This window comes from Apus apus, chromosome 3 (assembly GCF_020740795.1).
Source record: "Apus apus isolate bApuApu2 chromosome 3, bApuApu2.pri.cur, whole genome shotgun sequence".
NCBI classification, from domain to species: Eukaryota; Metazoa; Chordata; class Aves; order Apodiformes; family Apodidae; genus Apus; species Apus apus.
The window spans coordinates 117,765,599-117,783,113 of NC_067284.1; positions in this window are offsets into that span (position 1 = coordinate 117,765,599).

The window sequence follows — 17,515 nt, forward strand, 5'->3', positions numbered from 1 at the left end:
AGCAGGAAAGGCAGAGCCTTCCTCCCAGTGTCACAGCTCCCAGGTTTCAGGTGTTATCAGTGCCATGGTTTGGGAACCTCTGGTCTCCAGACGTGCATGTCTGTCTGCACCTCCGTATGCGTTAAGTCCCGGAGACACTCAGCTCACTGGGACTGCTGGGCCCTCTGGGGCTGGTGCAGGAGTCCATCCCCACCACCACCGTGTTCTTGCAGTCCCCAGGCATGAGGTGGCAAGTTTATGGAGAAGAAAACAGGAGCAGCCTGTGTAGAGGTAGTGCTTGCAGCCTGTAGTGCTGGGGACGTGAGGTCTAGCAGAGGCTGGGGTTGTGCTGCCCATTGTCTGGGGCAGCCCCTTGCCTGTAGCTGTTGGCACAGATCAGCTCTGGGCTTCAGGCAGCTTCTGCAGAGGTACCTGCTGTGCCTGGCTTGGTGCCTGACCCCAGGGCTGCCCCTGCCAGCACCTGCCTGCCCGGTGACAGGCAGGGGTGCAGCTCAGCCACAGCCCCCCTGCACCCCCTGCCACACCACAGGCACCAGCCCCAGCGCTGCCCTGCAGCACTTTGCATCGTTACAAAGATTATGTTTTATATCATTCCATGTGCTTCCCAGTACTCAATCATGTTTCTTGGCAATGGCTGACGTTTATATTCTGGCGCATACGTGTACATTTGTGTATACCAGGCCTTGCCATGCTGCTGGGGAGTCTCTTCTCCATCTCTGCAGATCCTCTGCCCCCCCAGCTGTGGTTCCTGGTGAAGGCAGATGGCAGTGTGACAGACTGCTTGTGCTCCTGCTGCTGGGAGGGGTTCTTCTGGCCTTGGAATCCATTCCCAACAGGCCCCAGGCCCTCAGGGAGGGCAGTGTTGCTCAGGCTGGAGGTGGCACCCAGCAGCATCAGACACATCTGGAGTGACTCTGCCTCATACCAAGGTAGACTGTGCTCACCTCATTTGGAGATGGGCTGACATGCTGTGGCCTCTGCAGTAGTTGGTGATGACATTTGGTGGCTTGAGGAAATCCCTCCACTTGTGTATTCCCATGTTAATGTAGAATCTGACTAATCCATAATTATTTACTAGCTTAGGAAGTCCTCTGCCCAACCCTCATAAGAAGGACATCAGAAACCTTGCTGGTTAAGGGCATCTTCATAGCAATTCAATCAAGCACCTCCAACACCATTTCTGAGCAATACACTGTTTTTTTGGGCAGACTTAACAGATCTGAGAAGAGAGAAGAAAACCCTACCATTTTACTGCTGTCTCTGCCCTCTGCCTGCTGAAATACCTCATGTGCAAGAGGTCATTCCCCAGCACTGTATATTTAGTCCTTCCTGGAATGACCCTCATCCAAACAGGATTTAAATAAGCCCTCTGTCTTTGTAGCAAGGTCACATTGGTGGGGCTTTGCCATCTCTGACAAATTCAGCAGCTGCTGGAAGAGCCCTGGTTGGAAAGCCCTGCAAACCTTGGGCAGCGGGGCAGCCTCTGCTCTGCAGAAGAGAGAGGCATGAGAGACAGCATTTGCTGCAGTTTTGACCTACAGTTTTCACTCAGTCTCATGGAGACTCAGATGTTCAGGCTCAGCTTCATCCTCCCTGGTTGCAGATGCTAAGCCCGGGTACCTCAGTGAGGAGCACAGACACCTCTGGTGCCTCCGTGGTCAGTGGAAGGAGGTGGGTGCCTGGGGACAGCGCAGGTCTCAGTGACTTGAGTCTGCTGGTGCTGCTGGCCCCTCTGCCCATGGTGAGGAAGTCCCTGCAGGGACAGCTAGCCCAGCAAGGGGACAGGAGCGTGTGGTGAGGAGCACTGAGTGCTGATAACCCTACTTGTCTGCTCCTGCCAGAGGTCGTGTCAACATCCTGCTGGCACAGCTTGTGGAATAACCCTGAGTTCCTCATGGAGAAGGGTATTATGATAAGGAGCATTACAGAGCTCGTGTGACAGGTGTGTGTGGAGAGGCAAGGTGAGTCAGGCTGGGTTTGCAGACCGTGAAAGAGGGGCTGAACTCCTGCTGTGCCGTCAATCTTGTTGATTCTCCCTTGCTGAGTCCCTCCTGGAGGCCATGCAAACCCCAGTGGAAGCTCTCGGGGAGGACAGAAAATGGGCAAGTGCCAGACAATAAATATTTTAAGCTCCTGTTTCTGACCCAGTGCCAGGACAATATCCCCATGTGAACGTGGCCACCACTGGAGCTGGGGGCTGGGTATCAGTGCAGCTGCCACAGTCCATCCCAGTGGAGAGTCATGAAGTGGAAACATGGAAAGTGTTAAAAGCCACAAATCAGGCTGTTGTTGTTGCCATGATGATTCAAAAGCATCACAGTAAAAATCAGGACCTTTCCCATCTGGGAAGAGAATCTTTATTTTTGTGAATATATTAAGTTCTGGGTACTGGTTATTGGATGTGGAAGGGAAACATCTCCAAGGAATAACCATGGGGAGCAGTTCTTCAGGAGGAGAGTGGCTGACAACCCCCACCAATATTGTTTTCTCCCTTTTAAGACAAGCACTTGGTCAAAAAATTATGACCATTAGGAGGAGAAACAGCTGATGGAGCCTAGTGCTTCTTTTCATCTCAGGAGCTCACGTGTGATCTCCTTTTCTGCAGGCGCAGCGGGACCACGTGGCCACTGCCCGCTCCTCCTGATGGCCCTTCAGGCCCCTCAGGGCTGGCTCTGGAAAACACACCAGGATTTTTCTCAGCAGCTTTCTCCCCAGCAGCCCCTGTTTAGGCCTGGAGCAGCTTTGCTGTCTCCTCTGGTCTGTCCTGCCTGTCCCACCCCAGCACGTGTCCATCCCAAATCCAGCCCCATGCCTGCTCAGCCGGAGCTGCTGGAGTTCAACTGTTCTTGCAGGCTCTGGGAGAGAGGAGCGTGGGCACAGCACTTGCAGTCAGCCAGAAACAGCACACAGCACGTCAGCAGAGGGCCAGGAGGAGCTGTGCACAGCAAATGAACTGCAAAGCTTGGGCAGGGGAAGGAGGAGATCCCTCTGAGACTCCATTCACTTCTCTCTCCTCCAGGCTGTGGTACACGAACAAGTGCTGCCACTGACCCCTGAGGCTCAGGACTCAGAGGTGTGCCAGCAGCACGGGGCTTCACTGTTACAAGAGCAGGGTCAGACTCACTGTGCGGGTCCATTAGGAACAGGAGAAGGATTATATAAACCTTGGTTTGCTCTAGCAATGAATCCTGTGTTTCTATCATACTCTACATTTTTCTCTTACTCCCGTGGAATTGGTGTTGACAAGCACACAAGCCAGAATGTCACCCTGTGCTTCCCACCTCTCACACAGCTGTTTTTTAGCCAGCTAAGGCAGTGATCTCAGGAAATTTCAGTGTTCATTGAAAAACATCGAATCTACAGATAAGAAGGGATTTTTCTCAGAGAGTAAACAAGTCTGCTGCATTTATAACTGGGTTTTTTTAGCAGATAACTTGGAAAAATGTTTCCAGCCAGTGTGAGGATCAGTCACTTTCATCAGCCTGACCTTGCTGCATGCCAGAATGAAGGGTTAGGAGACCCACTGTTTTGGGGTACCCCAAACAGCATCAGGGTGTTCCAGCTACTGCTGAGAAACAGCCCTGGAAGGGGGTGCCCCAACAGCAGAGACAACCTTTTCCCACAGGGATTTATGTCACTTCTTTGCACATCACACAGATAGAGGTGTCATTAACCATCCAGGGATGCCTGGTAAAAATAGTAAATGTGAAAGTGCACCTTTTAGAAGGTGAATTGAAATCTCGGCATAAAGCACTTTAAAAGTGCCATTGTTGGTTGGGTTTCTTCTAAATTCCAGCATACCTGCTGGTTTTCAAAAACAGCTTTCCTGTGTTTATTGGTTAATAACTGTCATTCTTTATAGCTTTTATTGGACTGGCAGCATTGAGCTGAAACCCCTGCTATAAGTCACAGAACCACTTCCCTGACTTTATCCATCAGGATGCTTGTTGACAGCATAAATCTGGGGGACAATGCCTCAGATTCTAAACATTTTCCACTACATTTTGTGGGGATGCTATAACACCCTGGAAACATTTCATACAAATTTATTGGAACAAAAAAAAGCAGCAGTGGTTTGGAAAGTGTGTTTGCACTGTTTAGGGAGGCTTCAAATAAAGCCAATTTCACTGGTTGTAGCCTTTGCATAGGTTCTGTCCCCCCTTTTTGTGATCCTTGCTCCTGTCATGAGGATCTTCCAGTATCTCCTGGAGGCCACATGCTGAGGTCATGAAGCCTTGGAGCATCTCAGGTAGCTGGTGCCTACTCTGACTGCACCAGCTCGGTGTCTTGCTACAAAACAGAGCTGGAAGACCTCTTGACAGCATCAAATCTACGTGACAGGAGGAAGAGCTACCCCCAAATCCCTGCTGACAGACACTAGTCCTATGTTTCTTAAGCTCCAGTGAGGGGACACCACAGTCCCCCTGGCCAAACCCCCAGGAAGTTTTTCCTAGTGTTTAGCCTGTGTCTCCCTTTAAGAAGAATTTACAAGCAAATGGAAATAATCTCATACTTTATCCTCTAGAGGAGATAGCAATAAATTATTGGAAGCATGTTCAGGGTTTCCTGTTGTATATACATGATCCCAGCCCCTGAGAGAATTAGGTTTTAAGAGGCAGTGGGACAGGGAGCCCAAAAGGGCAACTAGTAGGCAGTGTGCCCCCAAGAGCATTCCTGCTGCTGTGAGTTACACCCAGAGTGTCCCAAGCTTTAGTAATTTCCCTTTTCACTTCCATGTATAAAACTAAAGTAAAGCCACAGCCATGGGCAGCCCTTGTTCCTCCTTTCTGGCCAATCCTACAGAACACAGGCACCATCTCTGATCCCCAGCAGAAGCAGTGGCCAAGACTGTAACCAGCAGAGGTGGAAAAGCCATCATCACTTTTTGCAATATAAGTTAAGCAACTCTAGAAATCCTGTTCATAATTAGGGCAAGGACTAAGACTGCTGCCAAGCAGGAACAAGCCTCAGTCCCTCTGTTTAGGAGGCACGTCTGGGGTCAGGCTTTTGTTTGCAGGCAGCCTGGCTTGGTTTCCTCACTTGAATCACTCAGGTGCTGAGTGTTTTCTCCAAGGTTTAGGACACCTTAAAGGTACTAGATGTAAAGCAGCTCTAAAAAGATATATGGGAGGGGTTTTTTTCCATGGGCAGAAGTGGCTGAATGTCAGATGTAGTGGGATGTACTGCTTTTCCCTGATCTTTTCTGTTTTGAAAAACAAGATTAACTTGGAGGTTCTTTGTCAACTTGCAGGACTCTAAGTAGCCAAAGGTGCTTCCTACAGGCTAAGTTGAATGTGCTTCTCTTTCTCCAGTATTTCACAGACCTGGAGTTCATTTTACATCTGAATCTAGAGCTTTAAGTACAGTCCTGAGGTGTGATTCTGGGTGCAGCTGGGGTCATGGTTCATCCTCCTGCTGAGCTGCTACCACATGGAAATTTGGCAGATGAGCAGGGCCATTTTCCAGGCAGACAAGGGGGATGAGGTCTCAGGGCAAACAAGGCCTCCTCAGAATTGCACTGAGCCTGACGTGCAGGTCATGGCATTTCTAGCAGACCAACATCAGCCCAGCACAACTATCCAACATCTGTCTGTCCTCATCATGGAGAAAAAGTGCTCCATCAGTTCAGAACTCAGACATCCAGTAAGTCCAAACCAGCAAGAAGAAGAAATTAGTTTGGCTGTTGTTTATGATGTAGCAAAAGCTCCTCAAACTGTCTCATCTGCCTGTCCAGATTGTAAAAAATTGCATTAATTTTAGCTCTACCACTACATGGCATTTATTGAGGATCCGAGACTTGTGGAATACTTTTTGTCCTGTTTATTCCCATTTTCTCATTAAAAATTGAAGCCAGGCTGTACACTAGAATTAAGTATGCTGCTCTGAAAGGCCAAAACCTTCTCTCTTTTCTGGCAGTGACAAAATTCCCATCAGTTTTATTGGCACAGTACTGAGCCCTAAAGCTAAAAGTAGCTCCATGAGTGACAGAACCATTGCATTCAAAATGAAATGCTCCTCCTGATGCAGAGCTGGGTTTCTTTCTTCGCTGTGATTTGTGAAAAATACTGATGATCTCTGCAGATGCCATCCCTGCAGGTCTCTGCTTTTCCCTCAAACCCTTCTGCCACTTGCCTTGCTTGGCCACCACGACAGAAGTGCTGAGAAGGTGCCAGAGGCAGAGTCAAGCCACGGGCAGTCGCAGTTCCGTGGGGAAGGAGGTGGGCACAAGGTCAGGGCCAAGTCTGGGTGTGCAGGGAGAAGACACAGAAAGGACTCCTCTCATGAGCAGTCCTAGGATATGGAGGATCCTTCTTTCAAATTGCAAGACAGGAAGATTTACAGTGCATTGTCTGGTTATTTCATGCTATTTTTCTTTAAAAATCATCTTCACCTTCCTAGCTAAATCTTGAGGAAAGAAACATGCTGTTTTCCTTTCAGATTAACTGTTTGATCCGTTTGGGAAGAAAAGTAATCTCTCCGTGACAACTCTTTTGAGTCTATGTACCTTGTGATTTAGTGTCTCTCAGAGGGACAAAGACTGCATAGGAGGGTCAGCTTGCACTTTGAAAGAAAATTGTGGGGAAAAAAACCTTTTAAAATACAAATAACATTTGAGCTTAAAGGTGGAAACCTAAAAGCTAATGAAACAAATAGCAGCAGACTATGTGAAAAGGATCTCATGCTTTTTAAAATAAAAACTCTTTGATTTTGGAGCCGCAGCTGTGATTTTTGATGCTTGTAACTCGTGGTCATGCAAACACAACCCTCATGGCATCTCCTTGTCAGCAGCACCAGCTTGTTAAACGTTCACAGCTTCACGTGGTTCCCTCCTGGCCAAGGCGCAGCTGGGACAACCGGGGCTGACAGGGATCCAAGGGCTGGTGTTATGGGCTGCATTTAGCTGTGGCAGGACAGATGACTGGACAGTCCTGGACAACAAAGTCTGCTGCCTTTGAAGCTGACACCTTAGCACAGCTATTTTCATCTCTTTCCTGCTGAGTCTTTTGGTGGCTGCAGCTCTTGGACCAGACGAGGGAGTGCACAGTCACCCCCTCTCCAGCACAAACCACCGTACCATGGTGCTCCTCCACAGAGCCCTCATGCAAAGCTATGCCTGGAGAAAACAAATCTCCCCCTCTTCCCTCTCCCAGGGCATTGCTTGGACTCCAGATTAACCTGCAGACCAAGACCAGGCAGGCAAAACCTGCCCCCAGCCTCTTCCCCCTCTTTGCAGATGCGTTTACACCACAGCGCCATGGAAAGAACTGCTTGAAACCTACTGATAAAGTCTAGCCCCAGAGCAGGCTTTTAAATACCTGTTTATCTCATTTAAACCTGCTTCTAAAATACTTTATTCCTAAATTAAAAAGTTGTTCAATAACAGCTTTCAGCTTCATTAGCTGGTTTATATACCTGGAATGAAGAAAAAGCACAAAGCCCTTGATTCCCTGCAGCGCAGCTTTGTCTGACCCAGTGTGGGGCTCCCACTGGTGCTGGAGGATTTCTGAGACACTGGATTCTTAAACTGCAACATAGGGCTTACATGAAGTCAGTGTCCAGTTTGTGAAAATACAGAAAACAGATCCCGTGTTGGGTTCCTCCTCTGGCTCATTTCTAAAGAAATTCACAGAGCAGCAGTTTGGCTGAAGAGTCCAGTGATGCCTTGAGCTAAAAAAAACCCGCCACCTTTATAACCTATGCAAAACCTGCAGCTTGGCAGTGTTTCACACGTATCTCCCCAAGGTCAGAATTTAACCTAATACCTTATTTTGTTAACAAACAGCTGTTCTTCTGATGTGGAAATCATTAGATGAGTTTGCATAGTGTTTTAGAACACAGCAGCAAAAGTGATTGACACAGGGGTGACTTCTGAAGCTTCTGTGACTGCCCACAGCCTCTGTGTTTGGAGATGTGCAGAGCAATTTGGATTCGTTCTCAGGTGGTCTGCTTCATGGGCAGGAATCTGAACTTTTCATATTGCAAAGACTCACTCCAGTCACTGTGTGTTTGGGATGCTGAGGAATGGAAAATGGGCAGATAATATGCTGCCAGTTGCCATTTACTGCAATTGACCGATCCATTTAAAAACAGGGGTGACTTTGAAGGACACCCAGCACAGTATTAATGTGGAGATTTTAAGACATTTTCTTTGACAAAAAAATGAAGATAAAAGTAGCAAGATGTCAAAATGCATGAATTGTGAATTGCTGTTTAATATTCCAGTGAGGTGAGATATGAATAAAGACAAGGGCGCCTCACTACTAAAAATAACCTCTTGTTTTTAATGTTGATCTACAGTTGTGTTAATGAGGCATTTTTCAAGTCTGTCAATTTTGAAATCTAGCAGGTTGTGTCAGTCTGAGAGAGGGAAAAAATCTCACCCTGACTTTAAGACAAAATGTGTTTTTTTCTAACCTCCCTCTGGTTTTGGAAGCAAAGCAGATCCCGAAGCCAAGGCAGACAGAGGGAAGCCATCACCTTAGTGTTCAGTGCTGAGGGCAGCCCCTGGGTTCAGAAGCATTTAGTGTCAGGGCCACTTCAAGCAGTGCAGGATCCTCATCCTGCTGTGCTGTACAACTGGGCTCACGTGGAAAGCGGCCACCATCAATGAATATCCCTAAGCTTACCTCTGATCCTTTCCCCTTCGGTCAGTGAAGGACTAACTGCCCTGAAGCCAAAGGAGTGACAGGGCTGAGCCCAGAATCAGGCTCCCTAGGTGCTTTGGGTGCATTTTAGCTTTTGGAGGGTGTTTGACCCTGCCCTGCCGAAGCTCCCCCTTCTTCCACAGAAGCCAAGGGGACTTAAAGTGAATTTATCAATGGGAAAAGGTGCATGGGCTCTGCAGGAGAAAGAGCCTGGTCACTCAGCAGCAAATAATATAGTGAAAGTCACCTTTCTAACAGGACATGGCTGTTTCCTGAGTTTTTGGCACAAGTTGGAATAGTGTCCACATGCCTTTGTCACTGATAAGCAGCCTGTTTCAGAAGGTTTAACAAGAAAGAAGGGTGCTAGGCAATAAAAGAACGAGAGAGGAATACAACTCCAAACAAAGGAAAAGTGAAAAGAAGGGACCTGTGAGACCTTCTTTGAATGACAGGTAAACTTTCTGTGTCTTCACTGCAAGAGAATAAAAGGGGTTTGTGACTAAGAGGCATTTTGAAGGACCTGTCACAGCACAAAATCCTGGCAGAGACAAGGCACAGGTCTCTGGTATCACTAGTCAAGGCAAGATTTATCTCAGGAGTTACAGTGAGATAAGAACCACAGGGCCTTGTTCCTGCACAGGCCACATGTTGACACAAGTGTCTTGATGTCAAAGAAATCTCAGTTCCCATAAGAACAGATATGAGGTCAAACCCTTCTAAGCATTCAAGTAGAATATCCAGCTACATTCTTTTTATGTGCTCAGGATTTACCAAGCAGATACTTCAGGAGTTAAACTTGGCCTGCAGGGTGGGGACGAAGGGAGAGTTTTGTGGAGAGTTTGTCTTTACACAGTTCTTGTCCCATCTTATCCAGCATGCAACAACTTTCTTCAGTTCTATGCAAATTGCTATTATTGACAACTCCACATCTGAGTGACTTACATTTCTAGCCTTGATATGCAAATAAAAAGCTACTGTTGAGGGTTTTTAAAGGAAACAATCAAATTTAGCTTAGTTTCAGCTCTTTCACCTCTGCTTTTGGATCAAATGAGGAGCTTCAGAAAATTGAATTGCAATGGCATGTCTTCTAGGTGAAAGTTTGGAGTGGACAGGGCTGTAGCTTAGGTAGTGATTAACTTAGGTTATCCCCTGGCATGAGCTGCTAATTACTGAGGGTGGACTTGCCTGCAGCATCCATATGCTCTGCAGTCCTCCTACTAATCCCAGTCAGGATCCTGAGCAGCGTTCCCTGGGCCAGGCATTTCAATGGAAAATGCTCCTGCACCCAGTTTTTGATTGGATTTAAACCCACCCCTCTCACAGCAGGATCAGCCTTGGTGGACCCAGCATTATGGCCCGTGATGGCACCTGGCAAGACACTGCCCCTGCCGTGCTGGGATGTGCTCTGCAGGCTGGGAGGCTTTGCAGGGGGACTCTACACCTGCTGAAATGGGGGCAGTTGCTGAGCAGAAGTGGAAGATTTGTGGATGTTTCTGGAGAAATGGGGGTGCAGAGCTCTCAGCTGTGGTTGCAGGAGGGCTGGGAAGGTGAGCACCACAGCACTGCAGGATGGGGGGGCTGGGACAATGTGGTGCCCCAGAAATTCCCCCTGCTGCTCAGCACAAGGCACTGGGGCCAGCAGCCAGCTTGCCCACCCAGTGCCTGACACTGTCACCCAAACCATGGCAGAGAAGGTCCCACACACCCATCCTGTACCAGCCCTCTCTGTCTGAGGGCAGCTGGGGCTCAGCACCAGCTCTGGCTGCTGTGCAGGGGCAGGACAGGAGCCCTCGGGGGGTGATGCTCCACTCCTCATCCCACCCTCAGAAATTTCACCCACTTAAACATTTGAGCAAAGTTTGGCCTCACTAATAACCTGGTGCCTTCAGTGTTTACTTCTTGCCACTGCCCAATGGTTTTAAAACGATTTTTCTGGTTTAAGTGACCTAAGGAGCTTATTTAGCCCTAATAAATTAACCACATATTTCCCACACACAGAAAAGTTAGAAGTCGGTAGTTTCAGGCCAGCTATAGAAATACAAAATCTGCATTTCTATTATTGAAATTATTTATTTTATCTGAATGTCACTTTCATGCATGTTAATTTTTATCTGGTTGGGAAAGTGAGCAGCTATTGAGGCTATTAAGCAAACATTCTCTGAATCAGAACAATAGGCTAATTACTTCCATAAGCATATTGCTTGTATTATGCATGAGTTAGTCACTAATTCACCCACCCTGCATTTTAATATTCAGCTACCAAGCTCAGATTTGTTTTACAGAAACTTTTGTGTTTTTCCAAATTGAGACCTTTGCTACTTACGATAGAGTTCTAAACGGTTTATAAATATTTCATGAGATCTTGGAAGAAGCATCCTATTTTACACTTTAAAAGAAACCTGTTTATTGAGCAGCAGAATAAAATTGGGAACTGAACCATATTCTCCTCAAACCCAGCCTGGAACCTGGGGAAAAAAGTGTTGCTTTAACACACAGTGTAATCTGCTGGTGTCAGAAGTTGAAGGGCTGCAAGAGCCTCCAGCCACATAATCCTCATTGGAATCATGGAATGGTTTGGGTTGGAAAGATCTTAAAGATCATCCAGTTCTCCCCCCCTGCACAGGCAGGGACACCTCCCACCAGCCCAGGCTGCTCCAAGCCCCATCCAACCTGCCCTTCAACACTGCCAGGGATGGGGCAGCCACAGCTTCCCTGGGCAACCTGGGCCAGGGTCTCACCACCCTCACAGCAAAGAATTTCTTCCTAACACCTAATCTAAATCTCCTCTCTTTCAGTCTGAAACCGTTTCCCCCCCTTGTCCTCTCACACAAGCCCTTGTCCCAAGCCCCTCCCCAGCTTTCCTGGAGCCCCTCCAGGCACTGGAAGCTGCTCTAAGGTCTCCCTGGAGCCTTCTCTTCTCCAGGCTGAACACCCCAACTCTCCCAGCCTGTCTCCAGAGCAGAGCTTCTCCAGCCCTCCCATCATCTCCAGGGCCTCCTCTGGCCTCTCTCCAACAGCTCCATGTCCTTCCAGTGCTGGGGACCCCAGAGCTGGACCCAGCCCTGCAGGGGGGGGGGTCTTGTGAGAGAGGAGAAGACAGGCAGAATCACCTCCCTCGACCTGCTGGACGTGCTTCTTTTGATGCAGGAGACTCCAGGACACTGTTGGCTTTCACATGGCCAGCCTATGTTGAGCTTCTCATCAACCAACACTCCCAAGTCCTTTTCCTCAAGGCTGTTCTCAATCCATTCTCCACCCAACCTGCAATTTCCCCTTTGGAGGGCATGGAACCCTGGGTGACTCGAAGGCTCATGTGAAAGAAATGAGCCATGTCTGTAACCAGGAGGAAGAGCAGGAGGAAGGGGCAGTAGGACAAGGGAAGAGCTGTCTCTCCATGTCTGTGGGAGGAAGCTGGAGCTACAGGGCTGTGAAAATCCGAAGCAGCAGCTGGGTCTGGTGAAGCAGATGAGTGGATGGCTAGGGGTAACAATCCCTGTTTGCTGTTTTGTGAAAATATTGTGTTTGGTGTTAGAGAGAGGCAGCCTTACATTTTCTTACCATTGTCACATAAAAGGATGATTACAGTGGTAAAGGGCAAGTTGTTCCACATCAGAACAAGGGACAGTTTTTCAAAATTTCCCAAGAAAAGGAGGTTGCATTTGGGATTGGTGGAAAAAACTATACCCCTTCAAATGTAATGTTGCAGGGAAAATGCTACGGACTAAATAGGGAATATGAGTATAGCTGTGAGAATGAACGTGTCAGTCTAGTAGTCTAGCTGGTCGTCTAGTATCCTTATGCATTAATAAAGTTGCAATGAAGAGTTTTGGCTTATAAAACATTACTGAAATTTATCTGTTCACATGTAGCACGTTTTCATTGGTTTTAAGCAGTGTTTTTCTTTGCTAGCTGGTTCTTCAGGAATGTTCAGGCAGCTCTAAGACAAAAAGGATGGAGGAATTACAGCTGCTGCTGGTCTGAATTTGTCACAGATTTCCTGTACCCCTCTGCATTTGCAGATAAATCCTTCTTCCCAATATGAGAGAAAAAAATTCAGATTAATAAAAAGTTATTTTAATGTCAGAACTGTTAGAACATAGATTGATGTGTTGTCAGAGTGAAACAGAGACCCAGAGAGTGAAAGCTAGGGCTGAAAATGTCAGACTTAAAATAAATCTAGCCAGGCAAGTTGAATTTCAAATTGTTCCATAATGCTACAGTGACACTCTGAGCAATAGTTAAGTTCTCTATTGTTTGCATTCAGTGAAGATTCTTTTAATATCCTGTAATTTATCATTCTAAAACTGAACAGAAATGTAATTCTCTTTGTTCTAAATAGAGCTGTAATTGTTAAAGAAATAGTAAAATATATTAGTAATTCACTCCGAACTGCTGGCCTCGCTATTCTTGGGACATGGTTTGCTAATTTGTTAATGAGATAGTGAGATTGCTTCATTAGGTGCAATTAAAGTTCCCTTTCATGGTCACATTGATGTTCACCTGAGCAGTCTCAGGCCTTTTGCATGTAAATAGAGAACAAGCTCCAGGAACTGGGAGCCTTTGCAGTTAAGAATTAGCTGAGACCAGCAAGACAGAAAGAAGGAGAAAGAAGCTACAGTCAAGTTGCTAGAGGGTTCTTTCTGCAACTAGATGTTGTGGTAACAGTTAGAATAAATCCATTAAATCCACAGATAACGAGCAGATAACAAAAGTGATCAGCACTCAGCAGAGCAGTGCCTACTGGTTTCCTAATGAAGGTCATCTTGAATCAAACCAGACTTTACTGGAAACCTCAGGAATATTACAAATGTCACTTCGTGCTACATCGATTATGTTACCGTAAAATCAGGCTGAAGAAAACTGTCTGAGACTGGTGCTGGAGCTCCAGAGAGCAGGCATCCGTGACGGCAGCGCAGGATGCAGGAGGAACAGCCCCCACAGCTGTGCATAATCCTGCCAGTGCTCAGCTTCTACAGACCCGCTTGTGGTTCTCAGGAAAACGTAAAAAGATGTTAGAATTTATTACAATGTTTGTACTTTTACCTCGCTGTGCAGTAGGTGGCTGAAATTCGTCCCGCAGAAACTGGATGGTCTCTGGTTCCCCTTTGTGGCTGTTGGAAGAACGTTTTTCTAGCGACCTTCAGTTGACCCTGCACCCTCTGCTCCCGACATGGGCAGGTGGTGCCGCTGGGCGTCACGGGCTTTGCCAGAATCTCTGTCCCACGAGCTGGGCAGACTGGGACAGGGTAAATATCAACACCTGCTGGAAACTTTGGTGCCTCTTCTCACAATGAATCTGGGGTCAGTGGCTCTCCTAGAAACAAGTTCTCCCCAAACACAGGAACAAGATACCACACAAGAGCAGAATCTCACAAAACAGAGCTTCGACCTGGTAATGTTCTATAAACAAGACAGATTCACCCCAGCCCTAGTGAGTTTCCATAAGGCCTAATTCTACTGTAGTATTTCTATTAAACTTAACAGAACAGTTCTATAGGTATCAAATCCTCCCTTTCACTTGCAAGATGCTTTCCTTCCAGCACAGACCTTTCTTTTATTATACCTTCTAATACGTCACACAGTTACAACAGCTGCAACACTGAACCGTGCTGCAAGCAGGAACGCACACTTGAGCAGCGACCATGAGGATAACACACAACATCTGAAGCCACATCCACCTCGCAGCCACATCCCACTCACCAACCTACCGACACGGGTAAGCCTGGGCCGTAAATCTTCAGATCCCCACCTTGTGGCATCTTCTGTCACCTGCCAAAATAAGGAGGCTCCTGTGCACGCTCGGCAGAAGACAGAATGGTGTGAGAAGCTGGACACAGAAAAAGGAACCCGTAGGAAATCTGTCACAGTAGTAAGTGCTGCTGAAGGCTGTCCTGAGGTCTGAAAGTTTTACAACTTCACAATGAAAGATGTATTTACTATCAAAGTCGGCTAGTAAAGAGGGACCTGCTGCCGAGCCCTGCCGGCTGGAAAAGAAGCCGCATCCCAGGAGCCACACGCCACGGAAGGGTAAATGCACACAGACACACCTCGGCCCCTCAGCTTCTGTTAACCCTTAACAAACCGGTTGATTTGTAAACTAAACATCGGTCTCAGGAACAATGTGTGAGCGCGGTGAGGAGGGGTGTTCTGCAATATTCCCACATACGGTTCCTCTGTGAGAGGGAAGGGCACGTCTGAGCCCCCGGCCCATCCCCAGTCCCTCCCCCCGGGCAGTGGCAGCAGCATCCTGACAGCCGGGAGCCCCGGCATCGCTCACTGCCCACATGGTGAAACAAAACATGCAATATTCAAAATATTCAGCCTGTATTGTTCGATACACAATGTACTTAACTAGTAACTACTGCAGGCAATAACTATTATTATCTAAACAAATCAACAAAAGGGTACAGTTCACAAACTCAATCCTGGGAGCTTAATCCCGGGTCAGAGTCAATTCTTCTTCACAGTTATTTACAGTCCGGACAGATCAGCAGAAAGGCAAATGACAAACCCTCCCCTGTGAGGTCCGTGGCTGACAAAGGACCTCGCGGGGCACAAACCCCTCTACGGAGAAACAGAAACCGTAATCCAGTTAACGAAGCCCAAGAAACCGAGTTACCAAACCAAACGGACAGGGCTTCAACCCCCAAACCGAACCGAGAGGAGCCTCGAGCCCCTCGGGTACCCTGACACATCCCAGCCCCGAAGAGGGGGATCCAGCCCCGCTGATACGAGGATGCCTTGGGATTCGGCAGGGATCCAGCTCCGAGCTCTCCCGTCCGGGGGTCGGAGGATCTCCCCGGGAATGCCCTCGGTGCCGGCCGCAGGTCCTGCCGTCCCGGGACCCGCCGAGGGGCACGAGCGGTGCCCCCTCCGGGTCTCTAAAATGTTACCCTAAAATCCGGCCGAAGAAAACTCTCCAAGCCCGGTGCCGGAGTTCCAGAAAGCAGGCATGCTGTGCGGCAGGGCAGGGTGCGCGAGGAACCGCCTGCAGAGTCGTGCATAAACCGCGTTATACAACGCCAGGCTCGTCACAGCTCATCCTTCTCACCACAGTCCTCAGAAGAAAAGCAAAGCATTTTAAAATTGATGGTGATAGTTGTACTTTCTCCACGCGTGCGCAATAGGTGTTAGAACGTCTCTAGGAAGGATGTGGTGGTCTCTGGTGCCCCTTTGTGGTTCTCAGAGGAGAGGTTTTCCGGTGACCTGCAGCTGGAGCTGCGCACTTCACCCCCAAACACGGGCCTTGCTCAGCGAAGGGCGCACACCTTGCAGCTGGGCTTCAGCAGGTTCTCTGTCCCATGAGCTGGGCAGACTGGGGGAGACTAAATATCGGTACCTGCCGGTGCTCTTGGTGCCTCTTCTCATAACAAGTCGCTTTCCCAGGAGCACATGAACAGGATTTCACAGAACGTAACTGCAAAGCCAGAAATCTTTCATGAACACTGGTCTGTTCTCATGAGAGAGACTCACTCCAGGAAATTTCCAAAAGGCCTAATTCTACCTTAACACTTCTATTAAATCTAACACAAAGAGTTCCATCGGTATCGATGCCACACACACTACAAACTGGATAAATACCTGTTGCTGCAGGTATGGAGATCAAAGCCACAGCATCTCCACAGATTTGGCAGAAACTCGGGAACAAACAGTCTTACCTGGGATTACAAGGGACCACACATCCTGGGGCAGGGCAGACACATGGCATAAACCTGCCTCATGGCTACCCAACTGAGCTTGGTTGGAAAATCTGTTCGTTATAATATGTGCTTGCCTCTTAGCTTGTGTCATGATTCCGTGTTGTAAATGCGGCAGTCAAGTGCCCCTAAAAACAAGATAGGGGTGTTGGGACCTTGGATGTTTGAGTCCGAAGTCTTAAGAGAAGGGGGGAGTTGATACCTTAAATAATAGGCTGATAGCTTAAACAATAGGCCTCATTAGTGTTGATTGGCACCCACCTGAGCAGCCTCCGCGGGTTTGCGTGTCAATGGAGAATAAGCTGAAGCAACTGGGGGCCTGGAGTTAAGAATTAGCTGAGACCAGCGAAACAGAAGATGAGAACCAGCCGGGTCTCGGGGAAGGGTTCAACCAGGGGACGCTGCCGAGCGACTCCCGAAGACCTCCCCAAAGACCCTAAGAGGCTTAAAGCGCACGTGTGCTGAGAATGCAACTATTAGAACGAGTTGTAGGAAATCTGGTGCCTCCGGCTCCGGCGGGAGGGTGCGAGCCTGGCCCGGTGGCAGCGGCACCTCAGCGCCTGGTGAGGCTCATCTGGACCCAGCCAGTGCCACGGAAAACCTCGGGAATGCTACAAACGGCCCTTCACGCTGCGTTAATTACACCAAGGGCATTTGTAAAACTGCGCAGCCAGGGGTGGGCACAGGCACTAGACCGGAGAATTAAGCAAAAAGGAGAATTGCCCTTTTTCCTTTTGCTACCTTCTTCTGCATGAAAAGCTGCAGATAATTTTTGCATTCTCCCATTGCTAACTTATCCTGCCCTATCTGCAGGAGCTGTTCGACAGGAGGAAAAGATAGTTCTACGGGTTTGTTTGTGTTGTTTGTTGTTGGGTGCTTTGGTTTTTTGTTTGTTTGTTTGTTTGGGTTTTTGTTTTGGTTTGTTGGGGTGTTTTTTTCTTCAGGTTCCTTTCCGATTTGCAGTCTCAGTTGACTATGTCATCGGCCGTTTGCCCAGCAGGGCCTTTGTTCTGGTCTGTGCTTCTGCAAAAACTGGAAAAACCTGTTCGGGTGCTCCCGCTTTCCAGTTTGGGGTTTTTTTTCCCCAGCCTTCCTCTCCTATTGGCAGCTGCGGTTGGCACACCCGCAGACCAGGTGGTGCCTCCCTTCCGAGTGGAGAGCTGCCTTACAAAA